The sequence below is a fragment of the Lygodium microphyllum genome, chromosome 15, assembly GCF_053477565.2.
Source record: "Lygodium microphyllum isolate KBCC chromosome 15, Lygodium_microphyllum_v1.1.10, whole genome shotgun sequence".
NCBI lineage: Eukaryota > Viridiplantae > Streptophyta > Polypodiopsida > Schizaeales > Lygodiaceae > Lygodium > Lygodium microphyllum.
In genome coordinates, this window is record NC_141149.1 from 150,887,226 (window position 1) to 150,898,008 (window position 10,783).

Here is a 10,783-nt window from a genome sequence, read left to right on the forward strand (position 1 = left end):
CCTAGTTTTTAGGATATGTTTTGAAACTCCACCTTGCTTGTTGAACTCATGAGACCCACATATGTTAAGCTAGATATACCAAAGCCTTTGCCAAGCCAATTCACAACGATATAATGATATACACTTGTATGTAAAAATGTTTTTATGTTGAAATCTATTACACAAAGGATGATAAAATATTGTAAAGGTGATGTCGGAGGGAATAAGACTCCAACATTACATCCAAACAAAGCTAGAGCATGTATTGTCAAATCTAGAGGACACAATTTTTGGGCCTCCAAAATAACAAATCCCCTTCAATACTAGAGATGTCATCTCCAGACCTTCATTATTCCATGTAAAATTAGTATGGAGATGTCAATTGACACCTCTGTTTGACCCAAAGATGTCATCTCATGTAAAAAATAATTATGAACTACAAGGTGTCATCTTGAAATATGCGGTGTTTGAAAGGTGGAGCCCAAGCGAAAACACAAGTAAGCAGAAGCAAGAGAGATGTGAGCTACGACAGATGGAGCAAGAGACAAATAGAGACATCGTATGTGGGAATGAACTGTCACAATGTATGATCAACCTTCCCTTATTCGATAGTCATTGAAATAATAAAGAATAAAGTGAAAATGATAGAGGCCCACCACTTATAGTGTACAAGCGTGTTGATATAGTGTGTGTAGTAAATACGAGGCGATTAAGGCGCAAGTGCCTTTGCCCCCAACAACCTCTCACTTAACGGCAAATGTGCCTCGAGTGAGGAGTGAAAGAAAAAAAGAAAATTACAATCGTACATAAAGAACAACAAGATGAGGAATAGACATTATCTCATCCTATGCCCACCATCTTCCTAAGGAAGGCAAAACATTTTGTTAAGAGACTTTTAGTAAGTAGATCTTTAGGATTCACATCAATTGAGATCTTGACAAGCTCAATAGACTTATACCTCTACCACCCTCCTTGATAAAGTGATAATGCACCTCAATGTGCTTTGTCTTCACATGGAAGATCATATTCTTAGCCAACCAAATAGCACTCATAGAATTCGAATGTAGTGTAGGAGTAATAGTAATACCAAGGTCTACCACCACTAGACGACCTAGCCATAGGGCCTCCTTAGCAACAATATACTCTACCTCAGTAGTAAACAAGGCTGTGCATTTTGGCACCTTGGACATCCAAGAAACACCACCTCCAGCAAAAGTGAAGACATACCCAAAGATGGACTTCCTACTATCTGTATGTCCTACATAGTTGGAGTTAGTAGAACCTACCATTGTAGTAGCCTGGCTACCATAGTAAATGCACATAATTATAGTGCCTTTCAAGTACCTCATGATACCCTTCATGGTGTCGCAATGGCATTGGCTACATGTAGCCATATAACATGTCGCAACTCCCACTACAAATGCGATGTTAGGACGAGTGGCTATCATGGCATATATCAAACTACCCACTATGGATGTATAAGGGATCTTGGTCATCTTAGCCTTCTACTCATCTAACTGGAAATAATCAACCTGGCTGACCTTCACATGGGAAGGTAAAGGATAGCCAATAACCTTAACATCTTGCATATGAAATCTCTCAAGTATCTTTTGTATGTATGCTTGCTATGACAAAATACCAATAATATGTGAGGCCTGCCCCATGTCCTTCATCTCAAAGCTCTTCTTGAGATGAGTTTTCAAAGCATTTAGCACATCATGAGCTCTCTTAAAAATTAACGTATCATCAACATAAAGCACCAAGATAATAAGGTGTCCATTATGAGCCTTTTTCTTGTAAAGACACAGATCCATTCACTATGGATATATCCCTATGAATGCATGAAAGTATCAAACTTATGGTACCATTTTCTAAGTGCCTGCTTAAGGCCATAAAGGCTCTTTCTCAACTTGCACACTAAGTGGTGCTTCCCTTGTTCCATAAAGCCCTTACGCTGCTACATATAGATATCCTTATGCAAGTCTCCATGCAAAAAAGTTGTTTTCATATCCATCTCATAAAAGTCTAGATTATACCATGTAACTAAGACCGATACCAAGCATAGGGTAGTTATCGAGACTATAGAAGGCAAGAATTCATCAAAGTCAATGCCATGCTCCTATTTAAAATCCTTAGAAACCCATCTAGCCTTATATGTTAGCTTGGGGCATCCAAGTGTACTCTTCAACTTGTACACCCACATGCATGGTAATGCATATCTCCTATTGGGCAAAGGAACCAAATCCCATGTATGGTTTTTCTACGGTGAATCAAACTCAAACTGCACCGTCCTCTCCCAAGAGTGATTATCACCCCTATGCATGGCATCCTTATAAGTAATTAGTTCATTAGAATTTTTCATTGTAGCATAGTCCATGGAGGGCTCAAATCGATTAGGCTAACATCTATCTCTAGTAGACCATCTCAAAACAAGCTGTGAGGCATGTATAGTTGGTCCTCTCTTTCCAACATCATCATCCCTGCATAATAGGTGGATCCTAGGTGAGTGCATCATCAACAACAACAGATTGTCTAGCGGGTTGTACTGTAATAGGAGTCTTCTCTTGAAAGATCAACCTATGTACCTTAACCACCTGCTTAGGCTGCTTATGCATCTTCTTCTCATGGAAAATAACATCATGGTTACGGATGACCTTCTGAGCCTAAAAATCTCATAGATAATAACCCATCTCACCTACATCCCTATAACCAAGAAAGATGCATTTCAAGGTAAAAATTAAGGGTAAAAAAACACCCTAATGCTAATTTTTGAGGTTTTTAAAAAATAGTTGGGTTAATATTTTACATAAAAGCTTCTAAAAATTAGTCCTATAATATATAACTTCTTTCATTCATACTTGACTTTTGCCTCAGGTGCCCCCCACCAAAGCACAGTCCTACCCTTGATGTTTGCCTCCCAATTAACATTGTCCGATGCTTCATCCACGAAAATTGCCCAAGCTAAGTTGCACGTTAGAGTAGGAGTGGGGGTTGAAGGAGAAGGACTCTAGGTATCCATATTTGGGTGTGGTGACAACATTTGATTAGGTCCAACCATCCAACTTGCATTACAAGAGAGGAGGAGAAGAACAATGATACAAGAGGTGACAACTAATCACCATCTTTGTGTGTGTGTGTGAAAGAGAGAGAGAGAGAGAGAGAGAGAGAGAGAGATTGTGTGTGTGGGGGGGGGTGTGAATGCAAGTATATGATGATACAAGCTCTTGTCTCCTTGATATGAAAGCTTTATTTATGTCTCATAGTTGTTGAAACGAATGCTTTATGTTTGTATCATAGTTAATGAAACTAATGCCAACATTAGTTTGGTTCATGATCCTCTTATGTGGTAGTGTAAAGAGGATCCCTTGCCACAACTTCTATCGATGTCTACAACCTCCATTAGGCACTTGTGAGTTCTTGCTTGCATAGCCTTTCAATGCCATTGGATTGATTAAGGTATCTTTTGGGCTCGCAAGCTTTTCCTTAGTCTAAATTGCATGTTTCTTTCTTGTGTACATAAATTAGTTTCTAGTATTCTTTATTAGCTAATAAGATATTATATCTAGTGTAGTTGTTGTCCTTTATGACCAGTCGCCATTAGTGTAAGACTCCTAGAATACTAGAAACTTGCAGCTCTAATGGAGTTTAATAAGGATAAAAAACAACATTGCTTCATTGCAACTTTGCTCTTGTTATATTTTTGTGTTGCTATATGCTTGGAACTCTTATTGCTCGTTACTAGTCTACTAATAAGATATTTTTGTCTCTTGGCTATTGGATAAGATATAATATTTAGTTGTTATCTATTGTTGTACCATTGCTCTAAATGCATGCAAATCTCTAGTCCTACCTATAATAACTGAAATAAATATTATATCTTAGAGAAAGTGTTATTGTAGTGTACGTCCTTACAACTATTGCATGCTTGTTGTTATGTCAAGCTTGCTATGGAAAATAGAGAAAAAAAAAAACAGTAACAAGCTATCCCTACTACAATCTTATGATGAATATTGTTGTTTCTAGCAAGTATCTCAATATAATGATGTTAGACCTGGTTGCAATTGTATCCCTCTATAAACAATAGACGATGGGTAAGAGTGGCCCTTTTTTATCATGGAGGAATCAATCAAGAATCCATCTCAGAATGAGAACTCTAACTAGAGGCATGGATTCTCAATTCTATAAAGAGAGTTACCAACTATTTGCTTGTCAATGACCTAGAATATCTATTTTAATGTTATTGTTGCTGAAATCAACCTTCAATCAATCATACACTACTTGCATATTGTCATGTCCCAACAATCATGCCAATCTATAGAATAAAGAAATTGTAATAACTTGTTGATGTAATAGACTGGTAATCTCCTACATGTAAAATGCAACTACTGTGGATTACTTGAAGTCTACTTACAATAACATGCAATTCCTACGATTGTTGCCTCTTGAAAAATAACATGAATGACTACTATTGGACTATTGACTAATTAGCATCATTTAATGTGCAGGAACTCTTCCCATGGATGATTTGCACATATTGTGGTTTCTTCAATTTCCTTGTGAGCTATTTGGTCCTACTATGGCTCTTATATTATCAGTCATATAGTCTAGTTGTATTTTGTGTTTCTGGTAGTTAATACAATTACCCTTCATGTGTGTGTGTGTGTGTGTGTGTGTGTGTGTGTGTGTGTGTGTGTGTGTGTGTGTGTGTGTGTGTGTGTGTGTGTGTGTGTGTGTGTGTGTGTGTGTGTGTGTGTGTGTGTGTGTGTGTGTGTGTGTGTGTGTGTGTGTGTGTGTGTGTGTGTGTGTGTGTGTGTGGAATTATATGATAGTAGAGCTTGCAATCTTCTTGATATAAAGCTTTATTTTTGTGTATAGTTTTTGAAACTAATGCCAACACCAGTTGGTTCATGACCCTCTTATGATGGTAGTCCAAGGAGTAGCATGTTAGTGGATATGTTAGCTCGTGTCATGTGAGTCTGTGCATGCCATAGAGGGCTCGGCACATCATAGATATTTTAGGCATTTTATATTTGTCATTTGCATGGTGTTTGCGGTTTTATCTAATGCTAGCTGACCTGACATCATTTATGGCATAGATTTTGCCTTTATATTCTGGTCACTCCCTCCTCCACTATCTCATTCACCTCCTACGACTTTTTGGTGGAGAGAGGGAGCTACTGTAGGTGCCTTCATAGCCATTGATTCACACTGGATTTGTACTATCTCATATCTTGGTATATGGATTCCATTTCTCGAGAATCTCTTTACTTTTGAGTTCTTTGTGCATTGCTCTTATCGTTTGTAGTAGTTTTCCATGCTTCCATCATTGCACCCACTTTTGACAATGGTATCAGATTTTAGGATTAGGGGTCCTTGCTATTCTTTTATGGTGGTGCAAGTCTACATTTTGACTTTTTGTTTACTACTTGGACCTGTTCTTGGCTGCTACGACTACTCTCTACCCTGAACGATCATCTTTTTGCTAATTTTCATCCTATTTCCATAAGCATTTTGCTATTTTCCATCTGTGTTTACAATTTCTTGGGTTGTTTTAAAGTTGAGGACCTATTTTTGACCTTTCCATATCAACGTTTTGGGACAATTGGTTGGGGACAATATTTTTGACCTTTTTGACCTATTTTTGACCTTTCCATATCAACGTTTTAAAGTTGGGGACAATAGGTTGAGGCAACATGTCTTTATGCAGGTTGACAACGTTTATTGCAGATACTAAATGTGTTTTGTCATCAACATTTGCATTTTACTCTTTTGCTTCTGTGTAAGGCTAGGCACTACTCAGCTTTAGAGAGGGTTCATGCGCATTCAATTTTGTCATGTTCTCATCACTACATTTTGGTCACTGTTGATATTTTCTTCATGTGCTTTCTTTATTTCTTTGAACTTGTGAATCCTTGTGAGTCTGTATTTTTTGGCATACTTTTCTCCATCAAGATCCCTTGCCTTTATTCATATTCTCCATATCTCCCTCATCATGGCTCCTTTGGCATCTCCTATATTGATGGTTAGCATGTAGACATTCTTTCCTCATCTAGAGTGTTATATTGAACACTTAATGTATTGAGCTTCAAGTCTTGGTGCGGATGCTATATCTTAGTGTTTTAGATGTTACAGTTTCAAAGCGGGGGTGACGCATAGAAGAAGAAGAAGTCTCAATGCTACTATTATGACAAGAAGGGGCACCTCTGGAAGGACTGCAAGATATTAGTAGCTTTACGAAAGGAGCATGCGCAAACTATGATGTAGGGTGCTCTCTCGATGAGCCTTCATTCTCTACAACTCTAGGTTTAGGCTCTAGCCGTGTAGTCATGGGGATGACTATTAGGGCTTCCCTTCCAGGTTTCTAGTACAAGTGATGTAGGAAATCCCTCACAACTCTTCGATGCTAGAGGGGGAGTGTGAAAGGGTGATGAGATGGGGTCGGTGAACCTCATCTATACAGGTATACAGGTGCACATGTTTTAGAGAGGGATTTTCTTGACGCATTGTGGGATTGGCATCCGGGTTCATAATGGGCTAGTTTTTAATTGAGAGTGGGCTTGGCTCCTAATCTAAGCTCACATGAGGGGACAACTTGGCAATCTACCCATGGTCACATATATTCTGAGGCGTTTTTGATAGGATGGTCTTGTATGCTACTATGAGACATTGTTGACAAATATTGAGAGCCATTATGATTCTTCTTTATTTTCAGGAGTTCGTAAGATTGACTTTGACATCATACTTTCTCCGAGTCATCTTGGTGGTGGGCTAGCTGCCTCTTGTCTCCTGCTTGGGTATCCATGGTTCTTTTTTGGCACACCAAAACATAAGTACAAAGAGAGAAATGCAAGTTTAGCACTATCAAGACAGACTAGCTTAATGTTGAGAACAATTGTCCAAGTGGGGAAACTATCAACTAGGCCTGCCCAAATCAGGACAATAGCAAAACACAAAATTTAGAGCAATCAATATGTGTAATCAAACATGAAATAGTACTCAAATATAATAGGGAGTACCAAAACTAAGAGACTTGGGCTTTGATACCATGTTAGAATGGTGCATCTTGTCCAAATATGTCCACACTAATATGACTTTCCTAAGATCTCTTTAATTAAGTGTATGCATTCACAAAAGACTTTTCCTTGCTCTTCCTGGTCCAAAATTGCATGTCAACAGCTATACCCGCCCCTGAATTTTAGTAGGTCATTGAGAACATATGCACATCTTATTGTGATTATAGCAAACACTTGGATGGATCTCCATTAAGCTCCTTTTGTGGATTTTTTGTAGTCTCTTCTAGAAAGCTTACAATAGCTCATAACTAATCACTTTCCAAAATAGCAATACCTGACATATATAAAGTAGCATCATATTCTCAATTATGTTGCTCTAATTATCTCATTGATCACCTATAGCCCTTATACCTCTTACAAATGTACTCATGGTTATATCACAAATATGGGAGGCAAGGCAGCCCTCAATCCTAGCAATTCAATCTAGATGTTGCGATAGTGTGATTAGTGGGGATGCTATTGAAAAACAACGAAATAAATATAGTGATTCAACTACAGCCCCAATCTCACTTTCTACTTATTGTGATGACCCTACATGTGGCAAGAGTAAAGTCACTGAAGTCCAACTTGTTTTCTACTTGCAGTGATGACCTTACATGTGGAAAGAATTAAGTCAGTGAAGCCCAACTCGCATTAAATTAAGTCCTCTTTCTAATAGCCCTACTCTCAGATAGCTTTGTAGGCAAAACAAAACCTGCTCTCTCTCTATATATCAAATCATTGGTAGGCTATAATCCTGAACTAAAGTTTTGCAAATTTTTTATTCTTATTGAGATAAGAGTTATATCTTCGACTTCTCTCTTTGTTCCTTCATGAAAATGCAACAAGTATGTAGCTTGACACACCAAAACACTATATGGATGTTGATTGGGGAGATGATGCGCTTTGTCCCAGAAGAAACCTCAACCACTCATACATATAGTAAATCCACCTTGTTGCCTTTAGAATTTATTGGCTTGCTTTGCACAATGCCATCCTTCTTCCATGCAAGCTATTCTTTGTTGAGAGAACTTGGCTTGCACTAAGTGACAATCCATAGCATGCTCACGTGCTACCAACAATTATGGTAGGCTGCTTCTTCCCTTCTATAACACCTGATTCATCTCTACCCCTCTTTGCTGTTCTTCTAGGCTCTAAATCTAGAGGGTGTGTGTGTGTGTGTGTGTGTGTGTGTGTTGAGAGCTAGCTTATTACCAGTTTTAACCCTAGTTTAGCTATCTATAGTCAATCTACCCTCTCACTTTCATTATCCATTGTTGATCCTTTGTGATCAGCTAGCCCTTCTCATTCTCTAGTCCCCTTGCTACCATTTTGGAAGCCACGTTGATGCATAGAGCTACATATTGGGGCCAATCTTTGTTGCAACCTTGAATCCTTCAGCCAACGCAATTATATTTTCACTACCTCACTTGCATTCTTCATTTTCCTTCTTCTCTCCATGTTCACTTTACTTTCTGTTGCACACTCTCACATGGTGTAAATGTATGAATGTTGTAAATGCAAAACACAAAACAAAAACAAAGGAAGAAAGATAACTTTGTAGTGAATGCATGAATGCTATAATGAAGGAAAGAATGTATAGAATGCTCAAGGGTGCAAGGCTATCCAATAGTCGATGGCTCTCATGGGAGCGAGCTGAGGGAGTAGTCTAGGTGTGATATCCATTGGAGAATGGATTTCAGAGTGGTGGGACCACTAGTGGGAGCTGAGATAGTGCTAAATAACAAAGGGTAGTAAGCTAGTCCCCAAAATGCAGTATTTTGGAGGTTCGAAACTAGCAAATGTAGTAGTGTACCACCAATCTGAAGCTAAAATCTAGTCACTAAGGCTATAGGCAACAAGGCAATAGCTAAAGAAGGCATATTAGATGCCAAACAGGACTACACTAATGAAAATGCCAACTGGCTGATGCACAAGAGATGGCTGAACAATAGCGGAGCCTGTAAAACAACTTGCAAAAGCATTTGTTTAGGGCTATGGGAGCAATCACTAGTAGTCGAGAACAATGAGTGGTAGTGGTGGATAGGTGCTAAGAGGTGCTGAAGGTGGAAACCTGCAAACAAGGATATGGTTGAATGGTGGGCAACTTGCCTATTTATAAACATGGAAGGATTCTCCCAAATTAGGGTTTTGTATGTGGGACATACAAACTCTCTAGAAGCACTCTTTGTTTTAGGTATTTTTGGTAATTTATATTAAGTAAGCATGTTTTGAGATTGTTTGAGAGGCTAATCAACATTAGTGAATGTTTTAGCTCAACACCCCCCTATTAGGACGAAATAGAGCTAGAAAGGAAGACCATCCCATTTTTTCATGAAGTCATTCCACCCCAAAGTAGCTAGGGCATCGGACAAAGGGTGCACGTTGGTTGCCCAATGGCCTACCAAGACTACAGAGGTGATAGTTATCTTACCAAGGAAGTCCAAGTAGTCACCCTAAAGAGGCTAGCATATCGAACAAAGGGTGCATGTTGTTTGCCTAGTTGCCTACTAAGTTGTGTAAAGGTAGATGGAACTATTTGCATGATTGTCACAACCCATGTATGAGTCTGTGCATGCTAGTCAAGATTGGGCACATTATCGTTATTTTAGGTATCAGTATAGTGATTTATTTGTGGCATTTTGTGCTAATCGACTTTACTAGCTATCATATTTGGCATATTTATTGTCTATTTATGGTGGGCCTCTTCCTCCTCCTCCTTCTCAATCATCATCAACATTATTTAGTATGTGGACTTCCCATTGGAGAGAGGAGCCAGTGCCAGTGCCCACGTAGCCCATGACTCACTTCTATACATGATTGTCTCATGTTTGGTATATGGATTTCATTTCCCAAGCACATCTCTAAGTTCTCTTCTTTTGTAGTGTTCTTCTTTTCTCTTTGTCTTGTATTTAGCAATTTATTTCAGAACACAAGATCTAGGTTCCTAGTGCTAGTTTTTTTTCTGCTGATCTTAGGTCTTTCCTCCATATGCTGATTAGACACCATTTATTGTAGCTACTCAATGATCTGATTACTACCTGCACTTCTTACATTTGCTACATTTAATGTAGCATCAACTGACATTAGTCCCCCCCATAAGGCCTATGTTTTTAGGGCATGACCCTTTGGTTGCATCTGGCAACTCTTGTATTGCAATCACTTGCTAATTTTTACCCAAATTTTCTACTCTTTCGCATATGATACTTCTCTCCTACTGGGTGACATCTTCTTATTGTTTTCTTGTAGGTTTTGGTACTTATAGCATTATGTTTTTGTAATCAGCTTGTGAATACTACATGTGAATTCTCTTATTGTGCAATCTTTACTATTTGGTTGGCCATCTTCTCTCTCTATCTACCTTATAACTTTTCTTATTTTCCCCTCCATATGGATCCTCCATGCACTTCTACAAATAAAAAGTTTGTGCAGAAGTTGATCTGGTACATTGATTATGGACCTACCCCAAGTCTTCAACATCCTTTTCCACTTCCCAAGGATTTTGATGACTATAGCCATGAGGAAGCTATGCTTACATGGGATATGGATGATGCACGTGCCTATTATGCTCTTCTTTGATGCATTTCTAAATATGAATCAATTGGCTATTACCTCCTACTAAACATCTCTTGAAATATGGTCGAAGCTTTAGATGTTGTATGAGTCACTTTTCACCATGTGTGTTGTGACCCTTTATGGACAATTTTAGCAAATGAAGTTTGAGTCTAAGGGCACTACTCAATCATTTTTGC